Genomic DNA, 16,195 nt, shown 5'->3' with positions numbered 1-16,195 from the left:
CTACTTCTGTTTTTATGAGTTTGGCTTTTTTGAGTTCTACATGTAAGTGATATCTTACAGTATTTGTCTTTCTCTCTCTGACTTATTTCATTTCACATAACACCCACAAGTTTCATCCATATTACTGCAAATGACAGGATTTTCTTCATCGTCGTGGCTGAATAATATCCCACTGTATATATATACTGTGTCTTCTTTATCCATCCATCCGTTGATGGACACATAGATTCTTTACATATAATGGCTATTGTGAATAATGCTACAATGAACAGGAAAATGCAGGTATTTATTTCAGATCTAATTTTCATTTCCCTTGGACATGTACAAAAATGTGATTGTTGGATCCTATGGTCATTATATGTATATATATATATATAAAAATATATATTTTTTGAGGAATGTCCATACTGTTTTCCATAGTGTCTATACCAACTTCTTTCTGACCAACAGTGCTACACATGGGTTCCTTTTGTCTACATTCTTATATACATTACTTATACACACTGTACTTGTTGCCTCTTGATTTTTTGATGGTAGTCATTCCAACACATGTGAAGTGACCTTGATTTGCATTTCCCTAATAATAAGTGATTTTGAGCATCTTTTCATGTAGCTGTTGCTTATTTATATGTTGTCTTTGGAAAAATGTCTATTCAGTTCCTCTGCCCATTTTTAAATTGACTTGTTTGTCTTTTTGCTGTTGAGTTATATGTGTTCTTGATATGTTTTGGATATTAATCTCTTGTAAGATACATGACTTGCAAATATTTTCTCCCATCCTATAGGTTGCTTTCTCTTTTTCTTAATTGTTTCTTTTGTAGAATTTTTTTTAATTTATTGCAGTCTCACTTATTTTTTGCTTTTGTTACTTATGCTTTTGGTATCATATGTAAAAAATCATTACCCAGGTCAATGTCAAGGAGATTTTTCCCTATGTTTTCTTCTAAAGTTTTATGAACTCAGGTCTTATATTTAAGTCTCTAATCCATTTGGGGTTCAATTTTGTGAGTGGAAAAAGTAGGTGTCCAATTTTATTTTTCTGCCTGTGATTACCCAGTTTACCCAACACCATTCATTGAAAAGTTTATCCTTTTCCCATAAAGTATTCTTGGCTCCCTTGTCAAATATTAGTTGGCTATTTATGCAAAGGTTTATTTCTGGGCTCTCAGTTTTGTTCCACTGGTCTTTGAGTCTGTGTTTATGCCAGTACCACACTGTTCTGATTACTATACTTTTGTAGTACAATTTGAAATCAGGAAGTGTTATGCCTCCAGCTTTGTTCTTCTTTCTCAAGATTGTGTCAGCTATTCACAGTCTTTTGTGATTCCATAAAAAATTTAGGACTTTTTTCTATTTCTGTGAAAAACGCTATTGGATCTTGATAGAGATTGCATTCAATGTAATGGATGGCTTAAAGTCATATGGACATTTTAACAATATTAGTCTGTTTCACGAACACAAAATATTTTTCCATTTGTTTATGTCTTCCTCAATGTCTTCCATTAAAGTCTTGTAGTTTTAGAGGTACAGAGTTTTCACCTGATTGATTACATTTATTCTTAAGTATTTTATTATTTTTGATGCTACTGTGAACAAAATTATTTTATTTCTGGGGCTCCTGGATGGCTCAGTTGGTTAAGCATCTGCCTTTGGTTCAGGTCATGATCCCAGGGTCCTAGGATTGAGCCCTGCCTCAGGCTACCTGCTCAGCAGGGAACCTCCTTCTCCCTCCTCCCTCCCCCACCTCGTTCTCTCTGTCTGTGTGTGTGTGTGTGTCTCTCTCAAATGAATAAATAAAATCTTAAAAAAAAGAAATGATTTTATTTCTTTTTCAGAGTTTGTTGTTACTGTATAGAAAAACTTTTTTTTTTATTTTGTATCCTGCAACTTTACTGAATTTATTTATCAGTTCCAACAGTTTTTTGGTGCAGTCTTTAGAATTTTCTATATATAAGATCATATCATTTGCAAACAAAGACTATTTTACTTCTTCCTTTCTGATCTTGGATGCTTTTTATTTCTTTTTTCTTGCCTGATTGTTCTGGCTAGGACATCTAGTACTATGCTGTATAGAAGTGGCGAGTGGAGACTCTTGTTTTGTTCCTGCTCTTAGAGAAAAAGCTTATAATGTTTTACTATTGAGTATGATGTTGTCTGTGGGCTTGTAAATGGCTTTTATTGTGTTGAGATATTTTCCTTATGTACCCAATGCAGAGAGTCTTTAATCATGAAAGGATGTTGTATTTTGTCAAAGGTTTTTCTGCATCTATTGAAATAATCATATGATTTTTATCTTTCATTTTGTTAATGTAGCATGCGACATTTATTGGTTTGCATATGTTGAACCATTTTTGCATCTCAAGGTTAAATCTTGCTTGATCATAGCGTATGATCCTTTTAATGTGCTGTTAAATTTGGTTTGCTAATGTTGAGAATTTTTTGCATCTATTTTCATCAGAAATATTGGTCTGTAGTTTATATCTCTTGTAGTATCTAAAGGATAGTTTTTAAAACTCAGTAGAATTGACCTTTTGGTAAAGTTTGCTAAATTAAGCTTATTTTTCTCATTTTCTTATGTCCAAACCGTGGTCTGTACACCTACGTTAGGAATAATTTATTACAAATTTGAATTTTTACAAGCACCTGTGTTCCTGACACCAAAAGTAATATTATTCTACTATACCTTTCTGCTGCCTAAGTCCTCAAGAAACCATAAGAAGCTAACTGAGAATCCTGCCTCCAAGGATTAACCGTCTAGGAGAAAAAAAGTGAAAAGGAATGGCCACTTTCGCCAGATCTCAAGGAAACATTCTTCAATGACATACCTAACAAATTGCATTAATTAGCATTGTTCATATGCAGGGATAAATATGGGACAGACAAGCTAAGTATGATCAGTGGCATTAGCACATGGTTCTAGGATTGTCATAGTGACAGAGATGAATGGGCTACAGTTTGACTTACTCATTTATCATCCACTCTCTAATTGAAAAGCTGATACCAATTAAGATTTATCAACTAAACTTATAAAATATTAACCAGTACAAAAACTTCCCAAATTGTCATGCCAAAAGCCAATTCATTTATTTATTTGTTTGTTTTTTTCTCATTAATTATTTACTTTTATCCAGAAATACTTTTAAAAAGGTACTCAGAGATACATGTATTAAAGCAAGAAAATTAAATTAAAATTGTTTTATCAAAAGGTATGTAGAAAACAGACAATAAGTTCAGAAAGGAAGATAAATTTGCATTTAATCCCCAACAAGATGTTACTCCTTAAATGATCAACCTGACATTTGTGTTGATCAAATTCTTATTTACATGCAACCACCATAAATTAAAATAAATATATAGATAATATTATACATATTTTATATATATAATAAATTTAATATAATAATTATATGTATAATAATTGAATAGTATCAAATTTATTATCTGTGTTTGATCAAACAGGCTTACTTAGTCAAAAAGTAGTCAAATTTATTTCCTTGATTCAAACCATAATGAAGATAAAATATACATGGTATTATTTTGTCAGTATAATTAAAGAAACTGGCATAATGTACAGTAGACCAAACAAGTTACTATAAATTCAGGAACACTAATTAATACTTATGCATGTTCTGTCTTACTTCCAAAATTGTTCCAGTTATCTACTACTGTGTAACAAAATACTCTCATGCTTAGAAGCTTTCTTCTGATGATGAGGGCCAGAAAGTCAAGGCTCAGCTTGGCACTTCTTTTACACCATGGATGCCATCTAGAATCAGTTAGGAACCAGGCTGGTCTAGAAGACACAGAATGACTTAATTGACATGTTTGACGTCTTTGTGAGGTCAGCTAGAAGGTTGAGCTCACCCGGGGCCCCTCTCCCTTTCCATGTTTTTTCATGACCTTTCCATGCAGTCTTTCCATCATGGTGGTCAAACATCTTACATGGCAGCCCAGGACTCGAAAAGACCAAAGCAAAAGCTGCTAGTCATCTGAAAGACTAGGCCTTGATCTGGCAAAGCATCAGTTATGCCACATTCTATTAGTCAAAGCCATCACAGAGCAGCCTGGATTCAAGGGAAAAGAAAACAGACCCACCCTTTCATTGTGAGGGCTATCAAGTAACTGTGACCATCTTTACTCCTCTACAAAATAGTAGCTCATGTGTAGTCTTTGAAATGATTTAAAAACAATGTACATGGAGTGATCCTAATTAGTAGTAGAGAACGGAGTATAATAGAAGTCACTGACTCTTTAGGATCTTGTCCATGCCTATTTTTTGTTCATTTATGCCATATATTTGGCCCAGTTTTTGTTAACCCATGTTGACATTTTCATCATGTTTTAATAATGGGTCAAGTTTTCTTAAAAAGAGGTGAAGATTACAGTATATAAAATGGTCTTGTTATGAAAATCTATGTTATATTGAGTTCAGTTCTGTCTTTTGATACAGATTTTGTATCATAATTTTATTGGTAGCACAATTTAGGAAGTTTCTCTTTAAAGCCACTTTAAGAACGAGTACTTGTCATGAAGCAAAAATAAATTTATATTTGTGTATGTGTGTGTGTGTGTATACACGTGCATACACATATATACGGATATACATATATAAACACAAATATGTACATGTGGGGATATAAATAAGTATGCACACACATAACCCATACAGTGTCTAAAAAAACTTTAAAGAAATAAAAATAAATAATATTTATTTCTTTATATTTATGTATAGGAGAAAACACTAAATAGAAACATTAAAGGCCCCTCCGAAGAGGGCTTCCCCAATACAGTCAGAGATCCAGTTTTTTGATCAGTAGCAACATTCTCTGTTATTGCAGCTTTTGATTTACAGCTTCAAATAGGCTTTGAAAAATATAATAGAACATCTTTAATTAAATCCCCCAAACTCACATTCATGGATAAATAATAATCCATCAGCTATTTTATTTTCTACCAGTACCCCAGAGAACTTGACAGTCTTAATCACTTCAGCCATTTATACCTTCATTTTGGCTTTATTTCAGTCAAGCCATTTAGTGGAGTTTATCTAAATTACTGTATCTTTTTTCTTATCACACATTCAGAGCTGTAACACAGAAACTAATTTCAGGTGCAAAATAGAATATCACAGAGGCCCAGACATCAGTAGTACAGGCGCATTAGAATGAAAAGTTACCTGTCACTAACGGATATTTGTCTCTGTAATGAGCTGAAGCAAAAGGAACTGTGGCTATAATAAAATTAAGAGACACCAGTAGCATTGCAGAATCTTAACTCTGAGAGAATATATGAGTTCCGTGTTGAAGCTCTAGAAGTGAGCACATTTCCAGTAAAATATATTTTGAAATGTGTTCTTCTACTTATTTTGGATAATAGGTAGAGAATCCCAAACACAGAAAAACACCCCTGTCATTGAGAAATTACTGTGACATATAGGTGATTGTTTCAGCAGCAGCAATTTAATCACTTTACAATGTACTCCTTAATGCAACATTCTCACAAAGTTGAGTGATACCTAATAGTACTGTATATAATGACATTTTTTACAAAAGATATTAAAAAATGGTATTGACAAATTCATCCATTCTGGAAAAGAGGACCCCCCCCATTTTAATTCCAAATCATTCCAAAGTCACCAGATTCAGATTTCAAAGTAAAATGTTGATGCCCTTTCCCTTATATGTTGTTATGGAAAAACCAGTTTAGTAATCCTGCAACTATTGTCTCATATATGGACAGCAGGAAATGGGTCATTCACTTTGTTACCTTAGTTTTGCTCTCCGACATCACCTCCTGCCTTATGAAGCCCTTGCATTCTCTGTTCCATCTAAACTCAAATACTTTCTGTTCCCTTAATATAGAGCATAATCTTTCCTGTAGAGAATTTGAAGCTTACTTTTTTTTTTTTGTCAGGAAGTTTATTTCCACCTTTTTTACTTGACTTCTTGCCATTCATCTTTCTAGTGTAAGCTTAATTTCTTCTAAGAAGGCTTTATTCCTTCATAGTCTCCTACACTTAGCTCTCTTAGAAACTACTGTGACAGATAGAATAATTATCAGCCAGACTCCCTTCAAGGAAGAACATGGTGCCCAGATGCTGGAGCCCTGTCAGCAGGCAGCCTTCAGATGACACCTTCAGGATCATGTTAGCTCCAGAGAGCCACCTCACTCAAGGTCACAGTCTTCCCAAAGTGAGGTGACCCATATGCAATGAGCCACTGAGGTGAAGCTATAGAGGCCCAGAACTTTTCTTCCAACGAGGTCAAGTCTGATAGAATATTTTAGCTTCAGAGCTCCCTGTAGCATTTGCTGAAACTGATGTCATGCCTGCAAAATAGCTTGACTTCACACTCTGCCCAATTCTGCTACTTTTCCTCTCTTCCACAGCTACTGATCACCAGGGCACTCCCTGATATATATCCTGCACTTTAAACTCTGACTCACAGAAACCAACATGCTAAAATATATTTATTCATTATTTTACCTTGCTCTTGCCATATTATTGCAATTAAAACACAATACTGTGATTTTGTTTGTCTCTAGTTCCCACAAGAAGGTAAACTTCAAGAAAATATGTATATAATAGATAATAAATATTGAATTGATTCTTGGGAGGATTAATGTAGAAATGAATCTCTTGAAGAACAGATTTTTAAGATAATACTGTTTTAAAGAAGAATAATTTTCTAACACTGATAACTACATGCTGCTGACTCCATCATTCCCTGGTGACTTTTTAAAAATCTATCTGAAATTATCTTATCAGTGACAATTGCTGCTCTGCACCAAACTCACTGCCTAAGAGATAAGTATGAAATCTTGACCTTGCTTTATTGCAAATTCCATTGATTCTCTTGCACATCCTCTTTGAACCTGAGCCATTGACTCTTTTTCCTTACCATGCAAATTAATTGCCCCTTTCTACCTTTCCACTTCCCCATGCAGCAACTTACTATGTGTAAATAGGCCTGAATTATAGAGAAGGAAACAAAGAAAAATAGGTGAACAAACCAAATGAAAAATAAAATAAAATTTTTGTATGTGCAATAATTGGATAATGATTTCAAGCTACATCTTTATAAATTAAGTTGAAGTTGGTAACAAGTTAAGAACTAGAGAGATAAAGTTACTTCTACTTTCCATGAGCTCTGATGATTTTGATTTAATATTTACATATAATGATATAATTATTGAGCTGTATTAAAGTACATAATTCAATGAGATTAAGTTGAAGGGACTGTATGATTCCTGGACTGCATAAGATAATTTTTACTTGTGGAATTTGGGGTTGTGGACTTGTAGTGACTTTACTGCGTCATGAGCACGGTGGTCAACACACTGGGATTTGGCATCTAACTACTTGATTTGAAATCTTTGCCATTGACTTGCTGCATGACTTTGAGCAAATTAGTTAGCCACTCTTGGATTTAGTTTCCTCATCTATAAAACGGACTAATGATTGTATCAACTTCCTAACTTATTGGGATGGTAAAATGAGATTACAAATGAAGTGGCAGAGTTAATGCTCCCCACCTTCATAGTTACAGCCACTGAGTAGTGGAAATAAGTACCTCTGATGTTTTAAGTAGTCTTATGCAAAAGTTGATCTTATCAGACACTGAATCAGAGGATCTCCGTGCATTTTGCTTTTCTAGTTTTTTAATAGAATGAAAGAGTTCTTAAGTTGAGAAGCTGACAGTGCTGATTAAATTGTTTCCTGTTGTGTTTACTCAACATGCTGTTGCAAGCTTGTTAAAAATGGTCTTTTTTCGGCAATCTCCTTTTCAATAGGTTGTTCCAGATTGAAATCAAAACAGAAACTGATATCAAGGAATTTATTTTATTGTTTCACCTTTTCAGTAGTGCTACCTGATAAACTGTTAGTGAGTGAAAGCAAGCAAGACTCCCAGTGTTCATTCTTTGGCTCTTCACCTCCTGCATCAAAGTTGCTTCATCAGAGCACACTGTTCCTTGCTAGAACTTTCCAGTAAGTGGCGTGTCTTGAAAAGTTGTATTTGTGGGATAGTACTCATTAGCATATTTCTTATGCTTCAGTTTTTTGTTTTTTGTTTTCTTTTTTGGTTTTTCTACTGATTTTGTAATTCTGATGTCTTTACCAGTCTTATTTATTTTTAGATTAATCACATTATTTTCTGTTTTGGAGCCATATATATCTTAGTGCTAATTTATATTCCTTAATGAGTTCTCTTTGGAGGAAAGAAGAGAATGAAATGTGGTTTATGAAACGATCATGGGGGTGCCTGGGTGGCTCAGTCAAAGTGAGTGACTCTTGATTTCAGCTCAGGTCATGATCTCAGGGTTGTGAGATAGAGACCCACATCCGGCTCTTTGCTAGGTGTGGAGCCTGCTTAAGATTCTCTCTCTTCCTCTCCCTCTGCCCCTCCCCCTACCTGTGTGTTCTCTCTCTCTCAAATAAATAAATAATTTTTTAAAAAGAGAAATAATCATGGAATGTTTCAAAGAAATATCATTTATATGTTATTTGAACGTATCATTTTATATAACATGTTAACTTAGTTCCATGTTCAAAACTGAAGACTAATAATCATGGGGTTGATATTTAAATGCTGTTCTAGAGCACACCCATTTCATATCTGACACATGGCAAACTTTAAATTTATAAAAACGATATGATATATATTCACCCATAATGTAGAATATTTCAGTTATAATTTGAAAGGAATTATCACAGACATACATTCATTACATAATAGGACAAGAATTTTGATGTTAATATCAGTATATATAACTTTCTTATTAAATTGCGATTTAGAAGACTTACAAGGGTGAAGTTTAATTTTTTTAAGTACTAATTTAAAATGCCCAGTACTGACTGTAGTGAACATGAAAGATCATTTTGATGAAACCGCACATCACTTTTCAGAGACTCAGAGAGAGAGATGTTTTGGCTGAGTAAGTACCCCACAAATTGATTCATATAATTTGTTAACACCATTTTTTAGACTTATCTGTGAACTCTCCACACATATATTAATTATTCTCATCATAAGAAAGTTCCTCAAATGCTGTCATGACCATTACATAGTGCAAATTTAGAAAGGAAGCCAAATAAATTTTATTTTAGTAAATATTCTGTAACTAAATGAAGTTGTTTGTTCCTTAGTGGCACAGAACATATCTCCCTCACAGTATGTCCCTGGTTCCAGCATGATACCAGGATAAATTATTAAATATATATATATTTGTCTATATATAGACACCTGGGTAGTTCAGTAGGTTAAGCGTCTGCCTTCCGCTCAGGTCATGATCTCAGGGTCTTGGGATTGAGCCCATCTTCGGGCTCCCTGCTCAGCAGAGAGTCTGCTTCTCCCTCTCCTTCTGCTTCTCTTCTCTCTCTTTATCTCTCAAATAAATAAATAAATAATCATGTGTGTGTGTGTGTGTGTGTGTGTGTGTGTGTGTGTATTAAATGAATGGTTGCCTTTGGCCGAGGGCACTTTGTTAGGGGTTATATTGTGTGCCTCAAAAACTCATATGTTAAAGTTCTAACTCTTAGGTCTTTAAAATGTGACCTTAGTTGGAAATAAGGTCTCTACGGAGGTAATCAAGTTAAAATTAGTTCATTAGGGTGGGTGCTACTCCAATATGACTGATGATCTTATAGGAAGAGAAAATTTGGGCATAGAGATACACATACAGGGTGAATCCCATGTACAAATGAGGACAGCCATCTACAAGCCAAAAAAGCAAGTCCTGGAACAGATCCTTCTCTCATAGTCTGCACAAAGAATGTACCTGCTGACACCTTAATTCTGGACTTCTAGGTTACAGGACTGTGGGACAATGGATTTCTGTTGTATAGACCCTTCAGCTTGTGTACTTTGTTATGCTAACTTCAGCAAACTAATACAGCTCTGTAAGAGAAAGCAGCAATGCTTGAAATGGGTAAATCAGTTATCAAGTTTTGGTGATGGATAGACATTTGCCAAGTTGGAAGGCCAGCATCTTACCTCAGGTCAGCTGTGACGTTTGTACCTAAACAGCAAATCTCAGCCCTCTGTGACATCACACTGCCATGAATCATGGGTTGCAGGGACTATTACAATTTACTTTTATTAAAAATATGAGTCATAAGTTAGTGAAGAATTTATATCTTAAAAGAAGTTCAAGAGATTCTAAAAAGTGTGACATTCTTATTCCCAAAATGGAAGAAAATTCAAGCAGGACTCTAAACATAAAAATTTGCCTGGTAATAAAGAAAAGAATAGAGAAAATTAAAATGTAACTACTGCAAAACCCAGCAGTCTGGGACCCTTTGACATAGGGATAAAAATCTGACATACTTCATTAGTTGCTGAGGACATCATTGTGATTACAATCACTCAGTCAATAATTTCTGGTGACATTACCATCAAAAATTGCAAATTGTATTCAGCTTATTTTGTGAAAGACATCAGTAAAATAAGAAATAATAAATTTTGGAAAGATTTCCAAGAAGAGTAGATAAGAATAAAAACCTGGAATTTCAAAGAGTAGTCTTTAGTTATCTGCCTAAATCTGCTTTGTGGAAGAGCTCATTGCCTGATACTTTCAGGTTTGTCATCCACCGTTAACATTTCCCTTACAGCCCTCTGCCAAATAAAGGCAGAATGTGCACAAGGATGCAGAGCTCCAATGAATCTGGCTTCTCTAAAAAATATTAGTGTTTATTATATTGTTTTAAGAAAGTGAGATAATCTTTTCCAATGAAAGCAAAAATCTACATCACACCATGTATAATATAAAGAATAGAGAAAAGGATGAAGAAAAAGAGCAGGTAGCAGCTTTGCTGGCATATTTTCTTTTTCTATGTTATTGTCATGATTTAGGTGCCACAGACACGCTTTCCCTGTCTTTGTGCATTATTGGGTCAACAAGCAACAGGGGCAGATTCACCAGCCCCAAACCTATAGGAACCAGCTTGGAAAATTCTGCTGCATAGATCTGCATGACTGAAAATGTATGCATATGTGCTGTGTAAAATTAATGACTGTACTAAATATTTAAATGTTAACAAAATAGTCCAATATCTGCTTCCATCACATAGAGTTCTTAAAAAATTCCTGAAACCTTGTATTTTGAACAAGGGGACAACATACATATATGCTATTTATAAGAGTTCTCCTTGTTCACATATATTTATAAGTATAAAATTTATTAACATATTCTCATCTTACCAAGAGAATTAAATGAAATTCTTTTTTGAATGCTTCTATGACTCCATCCAAAGATCAGGGATGAAATTTGGGAGTGTTTAATTCTTATCAGTGAGTCTGTATCTAACCAGTGTCTGCTAAATACTGTAATTAAAGGGTTCAAGATATCCAGTGCTTCAGTCTTGAAAAAACAGAGCCTAAGAATAGGCTTAAGTGCAGGTAGTTACTTTATGTTGTGAAATGGTCCTAGAGAAGAGGAGATGGGGGGTTAGAAGGAGTGAAACCAGGATGGAATGAAAACCCATTGAAGGGTGAGTTAGCCAGGTTGTCAACACTCAGGACAACAGGGCCTTATCATAGTGAAATGTTTTAAAGATGAAAATACCTCAAAGTTGTTGATTCAAAGGATAGGAGAGGAAGCTTTTATTTACCAAGTACTATCCCCCCAGAAACCCAAGGCCATCGGCATGGGCTTTTCATTCCCTTGAAGTTTTAGATTATACCTGGTAGAGTGCTAGGAGTATTAGGAAGTCAGGGGCAGAAGTATGGCTGAGCAAGATGCTGTCAAGGTTTATACTTGCAGGGAGTAGATTGCACAGAAGTGAGATGAGGTGTGACTAGATTGTGAAGACATGATTTTTACATCATATTTCTCATGCCTAAATACTTTCTAGGTTTAGATGGTTTATATCAGCGATAGAATAGAGAACAAAGACAATAGGGATTGGTGACAACTGTGGCAAATCAGAATGCATATGCACTTCTCACCACTAGTCCATCTTTACTAGGTAAGGACAATGCCTTTTATTGTCACATCCTGATTGTTAGTAAAGTCTCAAATCTGAATTTTATGTGAAATTTCACAATTTTAAAAATAAACCTAAGAAGAAGAAATGATTTTCAGGCTGGTAACCACACATATGTTGCTAATCACTGATCTCAAGTTTAAAGAAAACTGATTAATATTAAACTTTCAATTATTTAATTATATACATATTTTTTTCTCCAATAATTCAAAGAAAAAATCTGATTTATTATGTACATTTTCTTCTCGCATATGCTTACTGGAAATAATTGTAAAAGACACTTGAAAAGTTTAATAAAAAGTGGTCTATACATTGACCAAAATTGATGAAGTGTAGTGAACCAAATTTTTAGCCCTTTGAGTCTACTAATTAACTAAATAAATATATCAATCAATCAACAAAGCAATCCTATAAAGCAATGTCCAAAATTTGACAGATTTCCAGGAAATATTTTAAGAAAGTTAAAGTCCTCTGGATCTAAATATGAGTTTGAACTACTCCATAATATAAACTAAATATTTTTCAATTGTCTTTTAATGTTCCCTTTCTTCAGTTACAAGAAATTCTGTGAAGAAACACATTATTACTAAATTTTAATGAGAACAGGGACTAGCCTCAATCAGAGCTGTCCGGTAAGAATATACAATCTGCCTTTGGATTACAACAATGATAGTTACTAGACCAAAGCCAATTGAGTAACCCAAATAAAATGTTAATAATTAACATCGTTTTTAAATAAACTGTTTTGAGAGCAGGGGCCCCAGGATTAATTTTTTTCTTTATTAGTGAAGAAGTTCACAGAAGTCTAGGCAGTATGTATATAAAAATTAATTTAGAATTCTTAAACTCTGTCTGTTCTTGTTGATTTTATTCTTACTTCTGGACCCATATTTCAATATACAAAGCCAACCGTTGACCATGTACTCTGGAGAGTATGTTTGAGTATACACAGAACTAAAGACTGACAGAGGCCCTCTGTAAAGCAATATTCTAGGACTTTTGCAATTATAATTTCCTTTGTTTAGGCAAATAATTGTAATGATATCTCTTTAGCTAACCATGTCAAAAAAAGAATGTAAACTGCTCTTTTGAGCTTATTAGATAAAAATAATCAAATAGTTTGCCAAATGAGATGTTAAGAATGTTGGAAATTGGCCTCCATCAGATTCAGCTCTGTTTGACATTAAAATTTCCAGGAAGAATTTTTCATTTTGGGACTTGATATTGTGGCCTCAAATGCAGTGAAGATTTTATTACTAAAATTAAAAAGGCATACTTTTCTTTTGCTGATTGTAAATATTCAGTAGTAATCAAGAAGAAAGTTATCTATGAGTTTGAAGGGTTTTTTGTATGATATCATTGCGAATCTTGTCTCAGAGAAGAACACATATGATGCTTTCAATTCTTACTAACTTTCTTTCAACATTAATGAATAATAAGGGAGATATGACAGGTGCAGTGTTTGATAATAAAAAAAGAAACTTTGTCACTGTTAATTTCTCTTGGGTTGGGGGAAATTCCAAATCAAAACCACATTTTTACTTATAATATGTAAATCTCTTACTTTTTTGGATTCTTTTATTTTCTTTTCTAAGTAAAACCAAACAAAACAAGCGAATTTTGTAAGGGTCCCTCATGAGTTTCTTTGAATGAGCAACCTATATGTGTAACCTTTTTTAGTAAAGCCATCCTAAACCAAACCAGTTTTCTGAAAAGTGGTTCTGTTTTACCCCTTGAAAATCTTCAACACAATTCTGATCCAACTTCACTTGTGTCAGTTCAGTTCTGTAAAGAAAACTGATTTCCTGCTGATCCAGGATCAACAATTCAATAAGCTTCAATAAGCTTGTGCCTGCTGAGATTCAAACTTGCTTTAGGCATATAGGCATCTTAAGTTCTTCAAAAAACATGTCAGTAAGATGTCTGGCAATGTAATGTATCTCTAAGGATAAAGCATGTTTGTTTTGTGTGTTCTCTTGGTGTTTCTTCATTTTTCTCTTTTTTTTCCCCCATGCTCCTCTTCTAACTTGTCCGAACTTTTGGCCGTCCTACCCAACACACACACGCACGCACGCACGCACGCACGCACGCCCTCATGTGCGCGCACGCCCGCACATGTCTTTGCTTGCACACAGACATTATGCTCCTCTGATTATGTTCAAGTGACTGTTTCAATTGCCTGTGAAACTGAGGGATGCCCTTAGTGAATATTTGAAACCAAAGCATTGTCTAAAACTGTGGAATTATAGTGATTTCCTGATCCCTCTAAAACTCTACTTTCTTCAATGTTAGCTGTAATCCTTTCTTTGTTATGCCACAGGAAATATAAGAAATCAAATTAAATTGATTCTTTGAAATGTTTGAAGGCTTATTCTTTTCTTAGGTATTAAAGGGGCTTCATGATTCATTAAAGGATACTTTAGAAATTCCATACATATTACCTAGTATTGTGAAATCCTAAATATGCTAGCTAATTTTTATTTGAACAAAGCATTTCCCCCTCAGGCAGAGGCATGGGTCTGCACCGTTGGGTTTATTTTTCAACGTTATTCAAAAGAACAAAAGATCCTCGGAGAGAGCTTCAAAGTAAATAAAAAAGCTCTTCGGTAAATCACAAAATTATGCCCTTTCTTGTAGGATCAATATTTCCCTTTCTCAAACTGAAATATTGGGCTACAAATAATAATACCTTCACCCAAGTGTTTAGGGAATCATTTTTTAAAACATCATAAGTTTGTCTTTTAGCTCCTTTGCCTCACCATGTTAACTATGAATGTGAACTACATTTTAACCTTGAAGGAAAAGTGGCAAACACGTGGTCAGTTGACTGTATACATTAGAAATGCACCTGCCTCAGAAATGGTAAGGCAATGTCTGTCTCTGAAAGCCTTCTCTCTAATGCTAGATTGTTACATTTCCAATCCCATTCACGCTCTACTTTTGATTTAAAATTAATTCAATAATCACAGCTTCATGATTAAAGTAGTTCAGACAATACATGATATATACCATTTGCTCCTTCTTTTTTTCAATCTCTCTTTCTGTTTCAGTTTTCTTTGGCGTGTTTGTGTGTTTTGCGTTTCCACTAGTATTACATAAAAATAACTCAGTACATTTTTATATGTGCTTCTAAAATTAGTGGTGAAGAAATTCCAGTTTTACTGTTGTTCAAGATAACGATTTTTCTAACCAAACGTAATTGAATTTATATGGAGAAATACTTCAGGAATTTTTCTTTGTTAAAAATTTTATCTGCATTACTGTTAAATATAATTCCAAATACAAAATTTAGTAATTTAAATTTATGCCATAGTTGACTCTTACCTCTATTCACTTTTACATTGGTGAGGGTGAGTTTCTGAACTCCATTGTGTTCACATGCACACACTCACACAGATGTAGTGACTTATAAAGCAGCCATTTTGTTGCTCAGGAGTTTCACTGGACCAGCATATTTAGTTTCTCTCTCCTCCCGATGCTAGCTGCAGTGGTTCTTCTGGGATCGGGATGACCTCCCTAAGGTCTAGACGCTGGCTGTCCTGTGGGGCATACTGATCCTCCTGTCCACGGCCTCTCACTCTCTCCATGTGATCTGTCATCATGAGGCAGTTTAGAACAACCATCTGTACTTGGTAGATTACATCCAAGAATAAATGCAACAGTGCACGCCTTGAAAGGCTTAAATTTGAGGTCATATAATGACACTTTCTGCTGTATTCTGTTGGTCAAAGCAAGTCACAGATCCAGCTCAGATTCAAGTGGAGGGGAAAGACAGTCTAATTTTTTTATAGGCAGAGTGCATACAGGGATAAAGAAATTGTTGGTGGCCATCTTTGCAGGCAATCTACCATTAAAACATACTGTATATGTCATCGCATATTTAATAAAATACACACACATTTTGTTTCCCAAGTGTTTTCTTTTTGCAAGTATGTAGAAATACAAATTTTTATATTGACCTTGTATCTAAACACCTTGATAAACTTACTATTTAATTATAATCCTTCACCAGTAGATCCTTTAGACCAGATAGATAATCATATAAAGGCCTCTGACTTTCATCTTTGATTAATTGGTGATTAATCATCCTCAGTTCTTTTTTATTTTTTAAGTTTTCTACATTGCATTATTGCTACTTAGCAAGAGACTTCCGATCCTATTGTCTTTATAATTAGTACTTCCTCTAATTCTCAACAGCCTGAGCTACTGTAC

Source organism: Ursus maritimus, unplaced genomic scaffold, assembly GCF_017311325.1.
Source record: "Ursus maritimus isolate PB19 unplaced genomic scaffold, ASM1731132v1 scaffold_17, whole genome shotgun sequence".
NCBI lineage: Eukaryota > Metazoa > Chordata > Mammalia > Carnivora > Ursidae > Ursus > Ursus maritimus.
The sequence above is the reverse complement of the archived record's forward strand: the minus strand, read 5'-3'. Positions refer to the sequence as shown.